The sequence below is a fragment of the Triturus cristatus genome, chromosome 5_2 (assembly GCF_964204655.1).
Source record: "Triturus cristatus chromosome 5_2, aTriCri1.1, whole genome shotgun sequence".
Lineage (NCBI taxonomy): Eukaryota > Metazoa > Chordata > Amphibia > Caudata > Salamandridae > Triturus > Triturus cristatus.
Window position 1 is genome coordinate 575,982,745 of NC_140588.1, and position 18,877 is coordinate 576,001,621.

At 53.4% G+C, this 18,877-nt stretch overlaps 24 non-coding genes across 24 annotated transcripts; 9 read left to right on the forward strand and 15 right to left on the reverse strand.

The window, feature by feature from the left end:
* Positions 1-279: 279 nt before the first annotated feature.
* TRNAE-UUC (transfer RNA glutamic acid (anticodon UUC)) lies at positions 280-351 on the reverse strand. Its single transcript has one exon. It is a non-coding gene; the product is annotated as a tRNA-Glu (tRNA).
* A 243-nt stretch (positions 352-594) lies between these two features.
* On the forward strand, positions 595-677 carry TRNAL-UAA (transfer RNA leucine (anticodon UAA)). The gene has a single exon. It is a non-coding gene; the product is annotated as a tRNA-Leu (tRNA).
* Positions 678-1,803: 1,126 nt separating this feature from the next.
* TRNAE-CUC (transfer RNA glutamic acid (anticodon CUC)) lies at positions 1,804-1,875 on the reverse strand. Its single transcript has one exon. It is a non-coding gene; the product is annotated as a tRNA-Glu (tRNA).
* A 630-nt stretch (positions 1,876-2,505) lies between these two features.
* Positions 2,506-2,577, reverse strand: TRNAE-UUC (transfer RNA glutamic acid (anticodon UUC)). The gene has a single exon. It is a non-coding gene; the product is annotated as a tRNA-Glu (tRNA).
* Positions 2,578-2,820: 243 nt separating this feature from the next.
* TRNAL-UAA (transfer RNA leucine (anticodon UAA)) lies at positions 2,821-2,903 on the forward strand. The gene has a single exon. It is a non-coding gene; the product is annotated as a tRNA-Leu (tRNA).
* Positions 2,904-4,029: 1,126 nt separating this feature from the next.
* On the reverse strand, positions 4,030-4,101 carry TRNAE-CUC (transfer RNA glutamic acid (anticodon CUC)). Its single transcript has one exon. It is a non-coding gene; the product is annotated as a tRNA-Glu (tRNA).
* A 631-nt stretch (positions 4,102-4,732) lies between these two features.
* On the reverse strand, positions 4,733-4,804 carry TRNAE-UUC (transfer RNA glutamic acid (anticodon UUC)). The gene has a single exon. It is a non-coding gene; the product is annotated as a tRNA-Glu (tRNA).
* A 243-nt stretch (positions 4,805-5,047) lies between these two features.
* Positions 5,048-5,130, forward strand: TRNAL-UAA (transfer RNA leucine (anticodon UAA)). The gene has a single exon. It is a non-coding gene; the product is annotated as a tRNA-Leu (tRNA).
* Positions 5,131-6,250: 1,120 nt separating this feature from the next.
* Positions 6,251-6,322, reverse strand: TRNAE-CUC (transfer RNA glutamic acid (anticodon CUC)). Its single transcript has one exon. It is a non-coding gene; the product is annotated as a tRNA-Glu (tRNA).
* Positions 6,323-6,946: 624 nt separating this feature from the next.
* Positions 6,947-7,018, reverse strand: TRNAE-UUC (transfer RNA glutamic acid (anticodon UUC)). The gene has a single exon. It is a non-coding gene; the product is annotated as a tRNA-Glu (tRNA).
* Positions 7,019-7,261: 243 nt separating this feature from the next.
* Positions 7,262-7,344, forward strand: TRNAL-UAA (transfer RNA leucine (anticodon UAA)). The gene has a single exon. It is a non-coding gene; the product is annotated as a tRNA-Leu (tRNA).
* A 1,126-nt stretch (positions 7,345-8,470) lies between these two features.
* Positions 8,471-8,542, reverse strand: TRNAE-CUC (transfer RNA glutamic acid (anticodon CUC)). Its single transcript has one exon. It is a non-coding gene; the product is annotated as a tRNA-Glu (tRNA).
* Positions 8,543-9,172: 630 nt separating this feature from the next.
* Positions 9,173-9,244, reverse strand: TRNAE-UUC (transfer RNA glutamic acid (anticodon UUC)). The gene has a single exon. It is a non-coding gene; the product is annotated as a tRNA-Glu (tRNA).
* Positions 9,245-9,487: 243 nt separating this feature from the next.
* On the forward strand, positions 9,488-9,570 carry TRNAL-UAA (transfer RNA leucine (anticodon UAA)). The gene has a single exon. It is a non-coding gene; the product is annotated as a tRNA-Leu (tRNA).
* A 1,120-nt stretch (positions 9,571-10,690) lies between these two features.
* On the reverse strand, positions 10,691-10,762 carry TRNAE-CUC (transfer RNA glutamic acid (anticodon CUC)). Its single transcript has one exon. It is a non-coding gene; the product is annotated as a tRNA-Glu (tRNA).
* A 630-nt stretch (positions 10,763-11,392) lies between these two features.
* TRNAE-UUC (transfer RNA glutamic acid (anticodon UUC)) lies at positions 11,393-11,464 on the reverse strand. The gene has a single exon. It is a non-coding gene; the product is annotated as a tRNA-Glu (tRNA).
* A 243-nt stretch (positions 11,465-11,707) lies between these two features.
* Positions 11,708-11,790, forward strand: TRNAL-UAA (transfer RNA leucine (anticodon UAA)). The gene has a single exon. It is a non-coding gene; the product is annotated as a tRNA-Leu (tRNA).
* A 2,149-nt stretch (positions 11,791-13,939) lies between these two features.
* TRNAL-UAA (transfer RNA leucine (anticodon UAA)) lies at positions 13,940-14,022 on the forward strand. Its single transcript has one exon. It is a non-coding gene; the product is annotated as a tRNA-Leu (tRNA).
* A 1,126-nt stretch (positions 14,023-15,148) lies between these two features.
* On the reverse strand, positions 15,149-15,220 carry TRNAE-CUC (transfer RNA glutamic acid (anticodon CUC)). Its single transcript has one exon. It is a non-coding gene; the product is annotated as a tRNA-Glu (tRNA).
* Positions 15,221-15,850: 630 nt separating this feature from the next.
* TRNAE-UUC (transfer RNA glutamic acid (anticodon UUC)) lies at positions 15,851-15,922 on the reverse strand. The gene has a single exon. It is a non-coding gene; the product is annotated as a tRNA-Glu (tRNA).
* A 243-nt stretch (positions 15,923-16,165) lies between these two features.
* TRNAL-UAA (transfer RNA leucine (anticodon UAA)) lies at positions 16,166-16,248 on the forward strand. The gene has a single exon. It is a non-coding gene; the product is annotated as a tRNA-Leu (tRNA).
* Positions 16,249-17,368: 1,120 nt separating this feature from the next.
* On the reverse strand, positions 17,369-17,440 carry TRNAE-CUC (transfer RNA glutamic acid (anticodon CUC)). Its single transcript has one exon. It is a non-coding gene; the product is annotated as a tRNA-Glu (tRNA).
* A 630-nt stretch (positions 17,441-18,070) lies between these two features.
* Positions 18,071-18,142, reverse strand: TRNAE-UUC (transfer RNA glutamic acid (anticodon UUC)). Its single transcript has one exon. It is a non-coding gene; the product is annotated as a tRNA-Glu (tRNA).
* A 243-nt stretch (positions 18,143-18,385) lies between these two features.
* On the forward strand, positions 18,386-18,468 carry TRNAL-UAA (transfer RNA leucine (anticodon UAA)). Its single transcript has one exon. It is a non-coding gene; the product is annotated as a tRNA-Leu (tRNA).
* The last annotated feature ends 409 nt before the right edge of the window (positions 18,469-18,877 follow it).

Below are 18,877 nucleotides of genomic sequence, written 5' to 3' on the forward strand. Positions count from 1 at the left end.
GTGCTCCAAAGTAGATGTATACATCGCAGCCGGGTTTTCCAGCAATTTACCTTTCTGATGAGCTGGTACTGCACTTTACGCCCACATAGAGCACCTGACTGGGTGGGGGACTGCGTGCGCATGAAGGTGGCTGAGGGCAATGGGAGCAAAGCAACCTGGGACACAGGGGACCCAGCCCCTTTCCTCTGCTTTCGTCTATAGGTCGGGGTGCCTTTTTAAGGACCTTCGATTAAAAAAAGCTGAGCTGCGTGGACAAATTACGCACGTCTACGAGGGATCTTCCCTGACCGGGAATCGAACCCGGGCCGCGGCGGTGAAAGCGCCGAATCCTAGCCACTAGACCACCAGGGAGGAGATGCTCTTGTGAGCCTGCCTTGCTCACTTCCTTATTGTGACTAAGCTAACTCCACTGTATAGATTGCCCATAAAGTACGAGTGGGGAAAAGTTAGGTGTCACACAGTGTGTTTGTCATAAGCAATTACCTTTATCCTCCTGCAAAAGCCTTTTTACTCTGCAATCACCTCTTGCTGGACAGCCTGCGCTGGAGCAGCCAGCATGAAAAGGGAGCTGAGTAAGGCAGGGCCTAGGGTCTCACCAGGGTGGCCGAGTGGTTAAGGCGTTGGACTTAAGATCCAATGGACAGTTGTCCGCATGGGTTCGAGCCCCATCCCTGGTATGGGTTTTCAGCGGGTGTGTAGGAACTTGCAGATGCTTTTTTAAAGCATTTTCCTCTGCCCTCCTCACCCTCCCAGTGCCCTTCCTTAACAGTCCCAATTCACGTCTCAGCTGTGGGGTCTGCTGCTACTCTGCACTTAGCATGGATGCTTCCCAAAGCAATGCAGTGCCACCTACGCAGAGCCCCTGCTTAGAGAAATACACCTCCTATGTCTTTTCCCACTAAAGGGAGCAGGAGGAAGTACTTGCTTCCTGGGGAACATGGGCCTGCCACTGGAATTTGTTAACCCGCCTCTTGCGGATTTCTCCCCTTTCTTTGATTTACACCTGCAGGCTCTCCCTTGCCATCGGAGCAGGATCTGCTGATGCAGGCCCGGCTGGATCAAATGTGCAAAGGCTTGTCCCCAGGCCTCGGGAAAAAATTGAGCAGAGATTCCCGCCTCCGCCTCCGCCTCCTCTTGCCTTCCGAACGGGCTTCCAAACGGGCAATGCCCTGACGGGTCCCCCACGCCCCATCCTGCCCATGCCCACACCCCTGTATATGAGGGTGACCCATGTCCCTCACCCTCCATGCTCGAACGGAAGACACGTGTGTCCTGAGGGGAGCGCCAGACAGGCATTTCTCCGGCCAGGCAGACCCCTGCAGCACCCGTTAGGCTCCAAAGCCTGTACATTCCCAAGATGCCACTGGTCACTATGCAAATCAGACAGCCCTGGCCACACCCTCTCCGCCGCTGGGCTCTGCTGCTTTCGGTACGTGCAGCTCAGCTTTTTCTTACCCTGAACCAGACTTCCGTTTCAGCAAAAAGGTGGGTTGCAGTGGGTCCGGGATGCCATTTGGAGACAAAGCCTGCGGCCCTGTCAAAGATGACTTCCTGCCGCACACCATGTGGTCAGAAGCCTACGAAAAGAAGCGCACCTCGGAATACAGAATCTCACTTCCTCAAGAGCCTTGCACAAGAGATTTTCCTCCCGCCGAGGAAAGCAACTCAAAGGGAACCTTGCGAAAATCAAATTAGGAGCCAGATTGCGGGATGCTAGGCAAACTGTTTGTCAGAAAAGCAAATTCATTTTGAGAAGCCCTGACCTGCGGGAAGGAAAAGCATTCAAGGGCAGAAGAAGGACTGTTCCCTGACCGGGAATCGAACCCGGGCCGCGGCGGTGAGAGCGCCGAATCCTAACCACTAGACCACCAGGGAACCCACAGCCATACAGCAAAAGTTCCTACACTGCTCTCCTAGTGACAAAGCTCATGGGGGCTGAAAGCATATTTTATTCTACAGCGAATATGAATCAGAACTTGAAAAAACACTCATGATTCCACCAGACTGTTTGTCACTTCCAAGCACAGGCCATCCCCTCCCCCGTGCTACTGAACCGACGAATTCCTGTACAATCGGGATCCCCGGGAAATCACAAGAGGGACACCTAGTGGCCGCTGATAGCTCAAAGACAGCTGGTACACCTTCTCACACCTACCTCGTTATTCAGCTTGCTGGAAGAATACATTGCGAATGACCGATTCAAGAGTGCAAGGGAGAAGAGTGCTCCAAAGTAGATGTATACATCGCAGCCGGGTTTTCCAGCAATTTACCTTTCTGATGAGCTGGTACTGCACTTTACGCCCACATAGAGCACCTGACTGGGTGGGGGACTGCGTGCGCATGAAGGTGGCTGAGGGCAATGGGAGCAAAGCAACCTGGGACACAGGGGACCCAGCCCCTTTCCTCTGCTTTCGTCTATAGGTCGGGGTGCCTTTTTAAGGACCTTCGATTAAAAAAAGCTGAGCTGCGTGGACAAATTACGCACGTCTACGTCTTAGAGGGATCTTCCCTGACCGGGAATCGAACCCGGGCCGCGGCGGTGAAAGCGCCGAATCCTAGCCACTAGACCACCAGGGAGGAGATGCTCTTGTGAGCCTGCCTTGCTCACTTCCTTATTGTGACTAAGCTAACTCCACTGTATAGATTGCCCATAAAGTACGAGTGGGGAAAAGTTAGGTGTCACACAGTGTGTTTGTCATAAGCAATTACCTTTATCCTCCTGCAAAAGCCTTTTTACTCTGCAATCACCTCTTGCTGGACAGCCTGCGCTGGAGCAGCCAGCATGAAAAGGGAGCTGAGTAAGGCAGGACCTAGGGTCTCACCAGGGTGGCCGAGTGGTTAAGGCGTTGGACTTAAGATCCAATGGACAGTTGTCCGCATGGGTTCGAGCCCCATCCCTGGTATGGGTTTTCAGCGGGTGTGTAGGAACTTGCAGATGCTTTTGTAAAGCATTTTCCTCTGCCCTCCTCACCCTCCCAGTGCCCTTCCTTAACAGTCCCAATTCACGTCTCAGCTGTGGGGTCTGCTGCTACTCTGCACTTAGCATGGATGTTTGCCAAAGCAATGCAGTGCCACCTACGCAGAGCCCCTGCTTAGAGAAATACACCTCCTATGTCTTTTCCCACTGAAGGGAGCAGGAGGAAGTACTTGCTTCCTGGGGAACATGGGCCTGCCACTGGAATTTGTTAACCCGCCTCTTGCGGATTTCTCCCCTTTCTTTGATTTACACCTGCAGGCTCTCCCTTGCCATCGGAGCAGGATCTGCTGATGCAGGCCCGGCTGGATCAAATGTGCAAAGGCTTGTCCCCAGGCCTCGGGAAAAAATTGAGCAGAGATTCCCGCCTCCGCCTCCGCCTCCTCTTGCCTTCCGAACGGGCTTCCAAACGGGCAATGCCCTGACGGGTCACCCACGCCCCATCCTGCCCATGCCCACACCCCTGTATATGAGGGTGACCCATGTCCCTCACCCTCCATGCTCGAACGGAAGACACGTGTGTCCTGAGGGGAGCGCCAGACAGGCATTTCTCCGGCCAGGCAGACCCCTGCAGCACCCGTTAGGCTCCAAAGCCTGTACATTCCCAAGATGCCACTGGTCACTATGCAAATCAGACAGCCCTGGCCACACCCTCTCCGCCGCTGGGCTCTGCTGCTTTCGGTACGTGCAGCTCAGCTTTTTCTTACCCTGAACCAGACTTCCGTTTCAGCAAAAAGGTGGGTTGCAGTGGGTCCGGGATGCCATTTGGAGACAAAGCCTGCGGCCCTGTCAAAGATGACTTCCTGCCGCACACCATGTGGTCAGAAGCCTACGAAAAGAAGCGCACCTCGGAATACAGAATCTCACTTCCTCAAGAGCCTTGCACAAGAGATTTTCCTCCCGCCGAGGAAAGCAACTCAAAGGGAACCTTGCGAAAATCAAATTAGGAGCCAGATTGCGGGATGCTAGGCAAACTGTTTGTCAGAAAAGCAAATTCATTTTGAGAAGCCCTGACCTGCGGGAAGGAAAAGCATTCAAGGGCAGAAGAAGGACTGTTCCCTGACCGGGAATCGAACCCGGGCCGCGGCGGTGAGAGCACCGAATCCTAACCACTAGACCACCAGGGAACCCACAGCCATACAGCAAAAGTTCCTACACTGCTCTCCTAGTGACAAAGCTCATGGGGGCTGAAAGCATATTTTATTCTACAGCGAATATGAATCAGAACTTGAAAAAACACTCATGATTCCACCAGACTGTTTGTCACTTCCAAGCACAGGCCATCCCCTCCCCCGTGCTACTGAACCGACGAATTCCTGTACAATCGGGATCCCCGGGAAATCACAAGAGGGACACCTAGTGGCCGCTGATAGCTCAAAGACAGCTGGTACACCTTCTCACACCTACCTCGTTATTCAGCTTGCTGGAAGAATACATTGCGAATGACCGATTCAAGAGTGCAAGGGAGAAGAGTGCTCCAAAGTAGATGTATACATCGCAGCCGGGTTTTCCAGCAATTTACCTTTCTGATGAGCTGGTACTGCACTTTACGCCCACATAGAGCACCTGACTGGGTGGGGGACTGCGTGCGCATGAAGGTGGCTGAGGGCAATGGGAGCAAAGCAACCTGGGACACAGGGGACCCAGCCCCTTTCCTCTGCTTTCGTCTATAGGTCTCGGGTGCCTTTTTAAGGACCTTCGATTAAAAAAAGCTGAGCTGCGTGGACAAATTACGCACGTCTACGTCTTAGAGGGATCTTCCCTGACCGGGAATCGAACCCGGGCCGCGGCGGTGAAAGCGCCGAATCCTAGCCACTAGACCACCAGGGAGGAGATGCTCTTGTGAGCCTGCCTTGCTCACTTCCTTATTGTGACTAAGCTAACTCCACTGTATAGATTGCCCATAAAGTACGAGTGGGGAAAAGTTAGGTGTCACACAGTGTGTTTGTCATAAGCAATTACCTTTATCCTCCTGCAAAAGCCTTTTTACTCTGCAATCACCTCTTGCTGGACAGCCTGCGCTGGAGCAGCCAGCATGAAAAGGGAGCTGAGTAAGGCAGGACCTAGGGTCTCACCAGGGTGGCCGAGTGGTTAAGGCGTTGGACTTAAGATCCAATGGACAGTTGTCCGCATGGGTTCGAGCCCCATCCCTGGTATGGGTTTTCAGCGGGTGTGTAGGAACTTGCAGATGCTTTTGTAAAGCATTTTCCTCTGCCCTCCTCACCCTCCCAGTGCCCTTCCTTAACAGTCCCAATTCACGTCTCAGCTGTGGGGTCTGCTGCTACTCTGCACTTAGCATGGATGTTTGCCAAAGCAATGCAGTGCCACCTACGCAGAGCCCCTGCTTAGAGAAATACACCTCCTATGTCTTTTCCCACTGAAGGGAGCAGGAGGAAGTACTTGCTTCCTGGGGAACATGGGCCTGCCACTGGAATTTGTTAACCCGCCTCTTGCGGATTTCTCCCCTTTCTTTGATTTACACCTGCAGGCTCTCCCTTGCCATCGGAGCAGGATCTGCTGATGCAGGCCCGGCTGGATCAAATGTGCAAAGGCTTGTCCCCAGGCCTCGGGAAAAAATTGAGCAGAGATTCCCGCCTCCGCCTCCTCTTGCCTTCCGAACGGGCTTCCAAACGGGCAATGCCCTGACGGGTCCCCCACGCCCCATCCTGCCCATGCCCACACCCCTGTATATGAGGGTGACCCATGTCCCTCACCCTCCATGCTCGAACGGAAGACACGTGTGTCCTGAGGGGAGCGCCAGACAGGCATTTCTCCGGCCAGGCAGACCCCTGCAGCACCCGTTAGGCTCCAAAGCCTGTACATTCCCAAGATGCCACTGGTCACTATGCAAATCAGACAGCCCTGGCCACACCCTCTCCGCCGCTGGGCTCTGCTGCTTTCGGTACGTGCAGCTCAGCTTTTTCTTACCCTGAATCAGACTTCCGTTTCAGCAAAAAGGTGGGTTGCAGTGGGTCCGGGATGCCATTTGGAGACAAAGCCTGCGGCCCTGTCAAAGATGACTTCCTGCCGCACACCATGTGGTCAGAAGCCTACGAAAAGAAGCGCACCTCGGAATACAGAATCTCACTTCCTCAAGAGCCTTGCACAAGAGATTTTCCTCCCGCCGAGGAAAGCAACTCAAAGGGAACCTTGCGAAAATCAAATTAGGAGCCAGATTGCGGGATGCTAGGCAAACTGTTTGTCAGAAAAGCAAATTCATTTTGAGAAGCCCTGACCTGCGGGAAGGAAAAGCATTCAAGGGCAGAAGAAGGACTGTTCCCTGACCGGGAATCGAACCCGGGCCGCGGCGGTGAGAGCGCCGAATCCTAACCACTAGACCACCAGGGAACCCACAGCCATACAGCAAAAGTTCCTACACTGCTCTCCTAGTGACAAAGCTCATGGGGGCTGAAAGCATATTTTATTCTACAGCGAATATGAATCAGAACTTGAAAAAACACTCATGATTCCACCAGACTGTTTGTCACTTCCAAGCACAGGCCATCCCCTCCCCCGTGCTACTGAACCGACGAATTCCTGTACAATCGGGATCCCCGGGAAATCACAAGAGGGACACCTAGTGGCCGCTGATAGCTCAAAGACAGCTGGTACACCTTCTCACACCTACCTCGTTATTCAGCTTGCTGGAAGAATACATTGCGAATGACCGATTCAAGAGTGCAAGGGAGAAGAGTGCTCCAAAGTAGATGTATACATCGCAGCCGGGTTTTCCAGCAATTTACCTTTCTGATGAGCTGGTACTGCACTTTACGCCCACATAGAGCACCTGACTGGGTGGGGGACTGCGTGCGCATGAAGGTGGCTGAGGGCAATGGGAGCAAAGCAACCTGGGACACAGGGGACCCAGCCCCTTTCCTCTGCTTTCGTCTATAGGTCGGGGTGCCTTTTTAAGGACCTTCGATTAAAAAAAGCTGAGCTGCGTGGACAAATTACGCACGTCTACGAGGGATCTTCCCTGACCGGGAATCGAACCCGGGCCGCGGCGGTGAAAGCGCCGAATCCTAGCCACTAGACCACCAGGGAGGAGATGCTCTTGTGAGCCTGCCTTGCTCACTTCCTTATTGTGACTAAGCTAACTCCACTGTATAGATTGCCCATAAAGTACGAGTGGGGAAAAGTTAGGTGTCACACAGTGTGTTTGTCATAAGCAATTACCTTTATCCTCCTGCAAAAGCCTTTTTACTCTGCAATCACCTCTTGCTGGACAGCCTGCGCTGGAGCAGCCAGCATGAAAAGGGAGCTGAGTAAGGCAGGGCCTAGGGTCTCACCAGGGTGGCCGAGTGGTTAAGGCGTTGGACTTAAGATCCAATGGACAGTTGTCCGCATGGGTTCGAGCCCCATCCCTGGTATGGGTTTTCAGCGGGTGTGTAGGAACTTGCAGATGCTTTTTTAAAGCATTTTCCTCTGCCCTCCTCACCCTCCCAGTGCCCTTCCTTAACAGTCCCAATTCACGTCTCAGCTGTGGGGTCTGCTGCTACTCTGCACTTAGCATGGATGCTTCCCAAAGCAATGCAGTGCCACCTACGCAGAGCCCCTGCTTAGAGAAATACACCTCCTATGTCTTTTCCCACTGAAGGGAGCAGGAGGAAGTACTTGCTTCCTGGGGAACATGGGCCTGCCACTGGAATTTGTTAACCCGCCTCTTGCGGATTTCTCCCCTTTCTTTGATTTACACCTGCAGGCTCTCCCTTGCCATCGGAGCAGGATCTGCTGATGCAGGCCCGGCTGGATCAAATGTGCAAAGGCTTGTCCCCAGGCCTCGGGAAAAAATTGAGCAGAGATTCCCGCCTCCGCCTCCGCCTCCTCTTGCCTTCCGAACGGGCTTCCAAACGGGCAATGCCCTGACGGGTCCCCCACGCCCCATCCTGCCCATGCCCACACCCCTGTATATGAGGGTGACCCATGTCCCTCACCCTCCATGCTCGAACGGAAGACACGTGTGTCCTGAGGGGAGCGCCAGACAGGCATTTCTCCGGCCAGGCAGACCCCTGCAGCACCCGTTAGGCTCCAAAGCCTGTACATTCCCAAGATGCCACTGGTCACTATGCAAATCAGACAGCCCTGGCCACACCCTCTCCGCCGCTGGGCTCTGCTGCTTTCGGTACGTGCAGCTCAGCTTTTTCTTACCCTGAACCAGACTTCCGTTTCAGCAAAAAGGTGGGTTGCAGTGGGTCCGGGATGCCATTTGGAGACAAAGCCTGCGGCCCTGTCAAAGATGACTTCCTGCCGCACACCATGTGGTCAGAAGCCTACGAAAAGAAGCGCACCTCGGAATACAGAATCTCACTTCCTCAAGAGCCTTGCACAAGAGATTTTCCTCCCGCCGAGGAAAGCAACTCAAAGGGAACCTTGCGAAAATCAAATTAGGAGCCAGATTGCGGGATGCTAGGCAAACTGTTTGTCAGAAAAGCAAATTCATTTTGAGAAGCCCTGACCTGCGGGAAGGAAAAGCATTCAAGGGCAGAAGAAGGACTGTTCCCTGACCGGGAATCGAACCCGGGCCGCGGCGGTGAGAGCGCCGAATCCTAACCACTAGACCACCAGGGAACCCACAGCCATACAGCAAAAGTTCCTACACTGCTCTCCTAGTGACAAAGCTCATGGGGGCTGAAAGCATATTTTATTCTACAGCGAATATGAATCAGAACTTGAAAAAACACTCATGATTCCACCAGACTGTTTGTCACTTCCAAGCACAGGCCATCCCCTCCCCCGTGCTACTGAACCGACGAATTCCTGTACAATCGGGATCCCCGGGAAATCACAAGAGGGACACCTAGTGGCCGCTGATAGCTCAAAGACAGCTGGTACACCTTCTCACACCTACCTCGTTATTCAGCTTGCTGGAAGAATACATTGCGAATGACCGATTCAAGAGTGCAAGGGAGAAGAGTGCTCCAAAGTAGATGTATACATCGCAGCCGGGTTTTCCAGCAATTTACCTTTCTGATGAGCTGGTACTGCACTTTACGCCCACATAGAGCACCTGACTGGGTGGGGGACTGCGTGCGCATGAAGGTGGCTGAGGGCAATGGGAGCAAAGCAACCTGGGACACAGGGGACCCAGCCCCTTTCCTCTGCTTTCGTCTATAGGTCGGGGTGCCTTTTTAAGGACCTTCGATTAAAAAAAGCTGAGCTGCGTGGACAAATTACGCACGTCTACGTCTTAGAGGGATCTTCCCTGACCGGGAATCGAACCCGGGCCGCGGCGGTGAAAGCGCCGAATCCTAGCCACTAGACCACCAGGGAGGAGATGCTCTTGTGAGCCTGCCTTGCTCACTTCCTTATTGTGACTAAGCTAACTCCACTGTATAGATTGCCCATAAAGTACGAGTGGGGAAAAGTTAGGTGTCACACAGTGTGTTTGTCATAAGCAATTACCTTTATCCTCCTGCAAAAGCCTTTTTACTCTGCAATCACCTCTTGCTGGACAGCCTGCGCTGGAGCAGCCAGCATGAAAAGGGAGCTGAGTAAGGCAGGACCTAGGGTCTCACCAGGGTGGCCGAGTGGTTAAGGCGTTGGACTTAAGATCCAATGGACAGTTGTCCGCATGGGTTCGAGCCCCATCCCTGGTATGGGTTTTCAGCGGGTGTGTAGGAACTTGCAGATGCTTTTGTAAAGCATTTTCCTCTGCCCTCCTCACCCTCCCAGTGCCCTTCCTTAACAGTCCCAATTCACGTCTCAGCTGTGGGGTCTGCTGCTACTCTGCACTTAGCATGGATGTTTGCCAAAGCAATGCAGTGCCACCTACGCAGAGCCCCTGCTTAGAGAAATACACCTCCTATGTCTTTTCCCACTGAAGGGAGCAGGAGGAAGTACTTGCTTCCTGGGGAACATGGGCCTGCCACTGGAATTTGTTAACCCGCCTCTTGCGGATTTCTCCCCTTTCTTTGATTTACACCTGCAGGCTCTCCCTTGCCATCGGAGCAGGATCTGCTGATGCAGGCCCGGCTGGATCAAATGTGCAAAGGCTTGTCCCCAGGCCTCGGGAAAAAATTGAGCAGAGATTCCCGCCTCCGCCTCCTCTTGCCTTCCGAACGGGCTTCCAAACGGGCAATGCCCTGACGGGTCCCCCACGCCCCATCCTGCCCATGCCCACACCCCTGTATATGAGGGTGACCCATGTCCCTCACCCTCCATGCTCGAACGGAAGACACGTGTGTCCTGAGGGGAGCGCCAGACAGGCATTTCTCCGGCCAGGCAGACCCCTGCAGCACCCGTTAGGCTCCAAAGCCTGTACATTCCCAAGATGCCACTGGTCACTATGCAAATCAGACAGCCCTGGCCACACCCTCTCCGCCGCTGGGCTCTGCTGCTTTCGGTACGTGCAGCTCAGCTTTTTCTTACCCTGAACCAGACTTCCGTTTCAGCAAAAAGGTGGGTTGCAGTGGGTCCGGGATGCCATTTGGAGACAAAGCCTGCGGCCCTGTCAAAGATGACTTCCTGCCGCACACCATGTGGTCAGAAGCCTACGAAAAGAAGCGCACCTCGGAATACAGAATCTCACTTCCTCAAGAGCCTTGCACAAGAGATTTTCCTCCCGCCGAGGAAAGCAACTCAAAGGGAACCTTGCGAAAATCAAATTAGGAGCCAGATTGCGGGATGCTAGGCAAACTGTTTGTCAGAAAAGCAAATTCATTTTGAGAAGCCCTGACCTGCGGGAAGGAAAAGCATTCAAGGGCAGAAGAAGGACTGTTCCCTGACCGGGAATCGAACCCGGGCCGCGGCGGTGAGAGCGCCGAATCCTAACCACTAGACCACCAGGGAACCCAGAGCCATACAGCAAAAGTTCCTACACTGCTCTCCTAGTGACAAAGCTCATGGGGGCTGAAAGCATATTTTATTCTACAGCGAATATGAATCAGAACTTGAAAAAACACTCATGATTCCACCAGACTGTTTGTCACTTCCAAGCACAGGCCATCCCCTCCCCCGTGCTACTGAACCGACGAATTCCTGTACAATCGGGATCCCCGGGAAATCACAAGAGGGACACCTAGTGGCCGCTGATAGCTCAAAGACAGCTGGTACACCTTCTCACACCTACCTCGTTATTCAGCTTGCTGGAAGAATACATTGCGAATGACCGATTCAAGAGTGCAAGGGAGAAGAGTGCTCCAAAGTAGATGTATACATCGCAGCCGGGTTTTCCAGCAATTTACCTTTCTGATGAGCTGGTACTGCACTTTACGCCCACATAGAGCACCTGACTGGGTGGGGGACTGCGTGCGCATGAAGGTGGCTGAGGGCAATGGGAGCAAAGCAACCTGGGACACAGGGGACCCAGCCCCTTTCCTCTGCTTTCGTCTATAGGTCGGGGTGCCTTTTTAAGGACCTTCGATTAAAAAAAGCTGAGCTGCGTGGACAAATTACGCACGTCTACGTCTTAGAGGGATCTTCCCTGACCGGGAATCGAACCCGGGCCGCGGCGGTGAAAGCGCCGAATCCTAGCCACTAGACCACCAGGGAGGAGATGCTCTTGTGAGCCTGCCTTGCTCACTTCCTTATTGTGACTAAGCTAACTCCACTGTATAGATTGCCCATAAAGTACGAGTGAGGAAAAGTTAGGTGTCACACAGTGTGTTTGTCATAAGCAATTACCTTTATCCTCCTGCAAAAGCCTTTTTACTCTGCAATCACCTCTTGCTGGACAGCCTGCGCTGGAGCAGCCAGCATGAAAAGGGAGCTGAGTAAGGCAGGGCCTAGGGTCTCACCAGGGTGGCCGAGTGGTTAAGGCGTTGGACTTAAGATCCAATGGACAGTTGTCCGCATGGGTTCGAGCCCCATCCCTGGTATGGGTTTTCAGCGGGTGTGTAGGAACTTGCAGATGCTTTTTTAAAGCATTTTCCTCTGCCCTCCTCACCCTCCCAGTGCCCTTCCTTAACAGTCCCAATTCACGTCTCAGCTGTGGGGTCTGCTGCTACTCTGCACTTAGCATGGATGCTTCCCAAAGCAATGCAGTGCCACCTACGCAGAGCCCCTGCTTAGAGAAATACACCTCCTATGTCTTTTCCCACTGAAGGGAGCAGGAGGAAGTACTTGCTTCCTGGGGAACATGGGCCTGCCACTGGAATTTGTTAACCCGCCTCTTGCGGATTTCTCCCCTTTCTTTGATTTACACCTGCAGGCTCTCCCTTGCCATCGGAGCAGGATCTGCTGATGCAGGCCCGGCTGGATCAAATGTGCAAAGGCTTGTCCCCAGGCCTCGGGAAAAAATTGAGCAGAGATTCCCGCCTCCGCCTCCGCTTGCCTTCCGAACGGGCTTCCAAACGGGCTTCCAAACGGGCAATGCCCTGACGGGTCCCCCACGCCCCATCCTGCCCATGCCCACACCCCTGTATATGAGGGTGACCCATGTCCCTCACCCTACATGCTCGAACAGAAGACACGTGTGTCCTGAGGGGAGCGCCAGACAGGCATTTCTCCGGCCAGGCAGACCCCTGCAGCACCCGTTAGGCTCCAAAGCCTGTACATTCCCAAGATGCCACTGGTCACTATGCAAATCAGACAGCCCTGGCCACACCCTCTCCGCCGCTGGGCTCTGCTGCTTTCGGTACGTGCAGCTCAGCTTTTTCTTACCCTGAACCAGACTTCCGTTTCAGCAAAAAGGTGGGTTGCAGTGGGTCCGGGATGCCATTTGGAGACAAAGCCTGCGGCCCTGTCAAAGATGACTTCCTGCCGCACACCATGTGGTCAGAAGCCTACGAAAAGAAGCGCACCTCGGAATACAGAATCTCACTTCCTCAAGAGCCTTGCACAAGAGATTTTCCTCCCGCCGAGGAAAGCAACTCAAAGGGAACCTTGCGAAAATCAAATTAGGAGCCAGATTGCGGGATGCTAGGCAAACTGTTTGTCAGAAAAGCAAATTCATTTTGAGAAGCCCTGACCTGCGGGAAGGAAAAGCATTCAAGGGCAGAAGAAGGACTGTTCCCTGACCGGGAATCGAACCCAGGCCGCAGCGGTGAGAGCGCCGAATCCTAACCACTAGACCACCAGGGAACCCACAGCCATACAGCAAAAGTTCCTACACTGCTCTCCTAGTGACAAAGCTCATGGGGGCTGAAAGCATATTTTATTCTACAGCGAATATGAATCAGAACTTGAAAAAACACTCATGATTCCACCAGACTGTTTGTCACTTCCAAGCACAGGCCATCCCCTCCCCCGTGCTACTGAACCGACGAATTCCTGTACAATCGGGATCCCCGGGAAATCACAAGAGGGACACCTAGTGGCCGCTGATAGCTCAAAGACAGCTGGTACACCTTCTCACACCTACCTCGTTATTCAGCTTGCTGGAAGAATACATTGCGAATGACCGATTCAAGAGTGCAAGGGAGAAGAGTGCTCCAAAGTAGATGTATACATCGCAGCCGGGTTTTCCAGCAATTTACCTTTCTGATGAGCTGGTACTGCACTTTACGCCCACATAGAGCACCTGACTGGGTGGGGGACTGCGTGCGCATGAAGGTGGCTGAGGGCAATGGGAGCAAAGCAACCTGGGACACAGGGGACCCAGCCCCTTTCCTCTGCTTTCGTCTATAGGTCGGGGTGCCTTTTTAAGGACCTTCGATTAAAAAAAGCTGAGCTGCGTGGACAAATTACGCACGTCTACGTCTTAGAGGGATCTTCCCTGACCGGGAATCGAACCCAGGCCGCGGCGGTGAAAGCGCCGAATCCTAGCCACTAGACCACCAGGGAGGAGATGCTCTTGTGAGCCTGCCTTGCTCACTTCCTTATTGTGACTAAGCTAACTCCACTGTATAGATTGCCCATAAAGTACGAGTGGGGAAAAGTTAGGTGTCACACAGTGTGTTTGTCATAAGCAATTACCTTTATCCTCCTGCAAAAGCCTTTTTACTCTGCAATCACCTCTTGCTGGACAGCCTGCGCTGGAGCAGCCAGCATGAAAAGGGAGCTGAGTAAGGCAGGACCTAGGGTCTCACCAGGGTGGCCGAGTGGTTAAGGCGTTGGACTTAAGATCCAATGGACAGTTGTCCGCATGGGTTCGAGCCCCATCCCTGGTATGGGTTTTCAGCGGGTGTGTAGGAACTTGCAGATGCTTTTGTAAAGCATTTTCCTCTGCCCTCCTCACCCTCCCAGTGCCCTTCCTTAACAGTCCCAATTCACGTCTCAGCTGTGGGGTCTGCTGCTACTCTGCACTTAGCATGGATGTTTGCCAAAGCAATGCAGTGCCACCTACGCAGAGCCCCTGCTTAGAGAAATACACCTCCTATGTCTTTTCCCACTGAAGGGAGCAGGAGGAAGTACTTGCTTCCTGGGGAACATGGGCCTGCCACTGGAATTTGTTAACCCGCCTCTTGCGGATTTCTCCCCTTTCTTTGATTTACACCTGCAGGCTCTCCCTTGCCATCGGAGCAGGATCTGCTGATGCAGGCCCGGCTGGATCAAATGTGCAAAGGCTTGTCCCCAGGCCTCGGGAAAAAATTGAGCAGAGATTCCCGCCTCCGCCTCCGCCTCCTCTTGCCTTCCGAACGGGCTTCCAAACGGGCAATGCCCTGACGGGTCCCCCACGCCCCATCCTGCCCATGCCCACACCCCTGTATATGAGGGTGACCCATGTCCCTCACCCTCCATGCTCGAACGGAAGACACGTGTGTCCTGAGGGGAGCGCCAGACAGGCATTTCTCCGGCCAGGCAGACCCCTGCAGCACCCGTTAGGCTCCAAAGCCTGTACATTCCCAAGATGCCACTGGTCACTATGCAAATCAGACAGCCCTGGCCACACCCTCTCCGCCGCTGGGCTCTGCTGCTTTCGGTACGTGCAGCTCAGCTTTTTCTTACCCTGAACCAGACTTCCGTTTCAGCAAAAAGGTGGGTTGCAGTGGGTCCGGGATGCCATTTGGAGACAAAGCCTGCGGCCCTGTCAAAGATGACTTCCTGCCGCACACCATGTGGTCAGAAGCCTACGAAAAGAAGCGCACCTCGGAATACAGAATCTCACTTCCTCAAGAGCCTTGCACAAGAGATTTTCCTCCCGCCGAGGAAAGCAACTCAAAGGGAACCTTGCGAAAATCAAATTAGGAGCCAGATTGCGGGATGCTAGGCAAACTGTTTGTCAGAAAAGCAAATTCATTTTGAGAAGCCCTGACCTGCGGGAAGGAAAAGCATTCAAGGGCAGAAGAAGGACTGTTCCCTGACCGGGAATCGAACCCGGGCCGCGGCGGTGAGAGCGCCGAATCCTAACCACTAGACCACCAGGGAACCCACAGCCATACAGCAAAAGTTCCTACACTGCTCTCCTAGTGACAAAGCTCATGGGGGCTGAAAGCATATTTTATTCTACAGCGAATATGAATCAGAACTTGAAAAAACACTCATGATTCCACCAGACTGTTTGTCACTTCCAAGCACAGGCCATCCCCTCCCCCGTGCTACTGAACCGACGAATTCCTGTACAATCGGGATCCCCGGGAAATCACAAGAGGGACACCTAGTGGCCGCTGATAGCTCAAAGACAGCTGGTACACCTTCTCACACCTACCTCGTTATTCAGCTTGCTGGAAGAATACATTGCGAATGACCGATTCAAGAGTGCAAGGGAGAAGAGTGCTCCAAAGTAGATGTATACATCGCAGCCGGGTTTTCCAGCAATTTACCTTTCTGATGAGCTGGTACTGCACTTTACGCCCACATAGAGCACCTGACTGGGTGGGGGACTGCGTGCGCATGAAGGTGGCTGAGGGCAATGGGAGCAAAGCAACCTGGGACACAGGGGACCCAGCCCCTTTCCTCTGCTTTCGTCTATAGGTCGGGGTGCCTTTTTAAGGACCTTCGATTAAAAAAAGCTGAGCTGCGTGGACAAATTACGCACGTCTACGTCTTAGAGGGATCTTCCCTGACCGGGAATCGAACCCGGGCCGCGGCGGTGAAAGCGCCGAATCCTAGCCACTAGACCACCAGGGAGGAGATGCTCTTGTGAGCCTGCCTTGCTCACTTCCTTATTGTGACTAAGCTAACTCCACTGTATAGATTGCCCATAAAGTACGAGTGGGGAAAAGTTAGGTGTCACACAGTGTGTTTGTCATAAGCAATTACCTTTATCCTCCTGCAAAAGCCTTTTTACTCTGCAATCACCTCTTGCTGGACAGCCTGCGCTGGAGCAGCCAGCATGAAAAGGGAGCTGAGTAAGGCAGGACCTAGGGTCTCACCAGGGTGGCCGAGTGGTTAAGGCGTTGGACTTAAGATCCAATGGACAGTTGTCCGCATGGGTTCGAGCCCCATCCCTGGTATGGGTTTTCAGCGGGTGTGTAGGAACTTGCAGATGCTTTTGTAAAGCATTTTCCTCTGCCCTCCTCACCCTCCCAGTGCCCTTCCTTAACAGTCCCAATTCACGTCTCAGCTGTGGGGTCTGCTGCTACTCTGCACTTAGCATGGATGTTTGCCAAAGCAATGCAGTGCCACCTACGCAGAGCCCCTGCTTAGAGAAATACACCTCCTATGTCTTTTCCCACTGAAGGGAGCAGGAGGAATTACTTGCTTCCTGGGGAACATGGGCCTGCCACTGGAATTTGTTAACCCGCCTCTTGCGGATTTCTCCCCTTTCTTTGATTTACACCTGCAGGCTCTCCCTTGCCATCGGAGCAGGATCTGCTGATGCAGGCCCGGCTGGATCAAATGTGCAAAGGCTTGTCCCCAGGCCTCGGGAAAAAATTGAGCAGAGATTCCCGCCTCCGCCTCCTCTTGCCTTCCGAACGGGCTTCCAAACGGGCAATGCCCTGACGGGTCCCCCACGCCCCATCCTGCCCATGCCCACACCCCTGTATATGAGGGTGACCCATGTCCCTCACCCTCCATGCTCGAACGGAAGACACGTGTGTCCTGAGGGGAGCGCCAGACAGGCATTTCTCCGGCCAGGCAGACCCCTGCAGCACCCGTTAGGCTCCAAAGCCTGTACATTCCCAAGATGCCACTGGTCACTATGCAAATCAGACAGCCCTGGCCACACCCTCTCCGCCGCTGGGCTCTGCTGCTTTCGGTACGTGCAGCTCAGCTTTTTCTTACCCTGAACCAGACTTCCGTTTCAGCAAAAAGGTGGGTTGCAGTGGGTCCGGGATGCCATTTGGAGACAAAGCCTGCGGCCCTGTCAAAGATGACTTCCTGCCGCACACCATGTGGTCAGAAGCCTACGAAAAGAAGCGCACCTCGGAATACAGAATCTCACTTCCTCAAGAGCCTTGCACAAGAGATTTTCCTCCCGCCGAGGAAAGCAACTCAAAGGGAACCTTGCGAAAATCAAATTAGGAGCCAGATTGCGGGATGCTAGGCAAACTGTTTGTCAGAAAAGCAAATTCATTTTGAGAAGCCCTGACCTGCGGGAAGGAAAAGCATTCAAGGGCAGAAGAAGGACTGTTCCCTGACCGGGAATCGAACCCGGGCCGCGGCGGTGAGAGCGCCGAATCCTAACCACTAGACCACCAGGGAACCCAGAGCCATACAGCAAAAGTTCCTACACTGCTCTGCTAGTGACAAAGCTCATGGGGGCTGAAAGCATATTTTATTCTACAGCGAATATGAATCAGAACTTGAAAAAACACTCATGATTCCACCAGACTGTTTGTCACTTCCAAGCACAGGCCATCCCCTCCCCCGTGCTACTGAACCGACGAATTCCTGTACAATCGGGATCCCCGGGAAATCACAAGAGGGACACCTAGTGGCCGCTGATAGCTCAAAGACAGCTGGTACACCTTCTCACACCTACCTCGTTATTCAGCTTGCTGGAAGAATACATTGCGAATGACCGATTCAAGAGTGCAAGGGAGAAGAGTGCTCCAAAGTAGATGTATACATCGCAGCCGGGTTTTCCAACAATTTACCTTTCTGATGAGCTGGTACTGCACTTTACGCCCACATAGAGCACCTGACTGGGTGGGGGACTGCGTGCGCATGAAGGTGGCTGAGGGCAATGGGAGCAAAGCAACCTGGGACACAGGGGACCCAGCCCCTTTCCTCTGCTTTCGTCTATAGGTCGGGGTGCCTTTTTAAGGACCTTCGATTAAAAAAAGGTGAGCTGCGTGGACAAATTACGCACGTCTACGTCTTAGAGGGATCTTCCCTGACCGGGAATCGAACCCGGGCCGCGGCGGTGAAAGCGCCGAATCCTAGCCACTAGACCACCAGGGAGGAGATGCTCTTGTGAGCCTGCCTTGCTCACTTCCTTATTGTGACTAAGCTAACTCCACTGTATAGATTGCCCATAAAGTACGAGTGAGGAAAAGTTAGGTGTCACACAGTGTGTTTGTCATAAGCAATTACCTTTATCCTCCTGCAAAAGCCTTTTTACTCTGCAATCACCTCTTGCTGGACAGCCTGCGCTGGAGCAGCCAGCATGAAAAGGGAGCTGAGTAAGGCAGGGCCTAGGGTCTCACCAGGGTGGCCGAGTGGTTAAGGCGTTGGACTTAAGATCCAATGGACAGTTGTCCGCATGGGTTCGAGCCCCATCCCTGGTATGGGTTTTCAGCGGGTGTGTAGGAACTTGCAGATGCTTTTTTAAAGCATTTTCCTCTGCCCTCCTCACCCTCCCAGTGCCCTTCCTTAACAGTCCCAATTCACGTCTCAGCTGTGGGGTCTGCTGCTACTCTGCACTTAGCATGGATGCTTCCCAAAGCAATGCAGTGCCACCTACGCAGAGCCCCTGCTTAGAGAAATACACCTCCTATGTCTTTTCCCACTGAAGGGAGCAGGAGGAAGTACTTGCTTCCTGGGGAACATGGGCCTGCCACTGGAATTTGTTAACCCGCCTCTTGCGGATTTCTCCCCTTTCTTTGATTTACACCTGCAGGCTCTCCCTTGCCATCGGAGCAGGATCTGCTGATGCAGGCCCGGCTGGATCAAATGTGCAAAGGCTTGTCCCCAGGC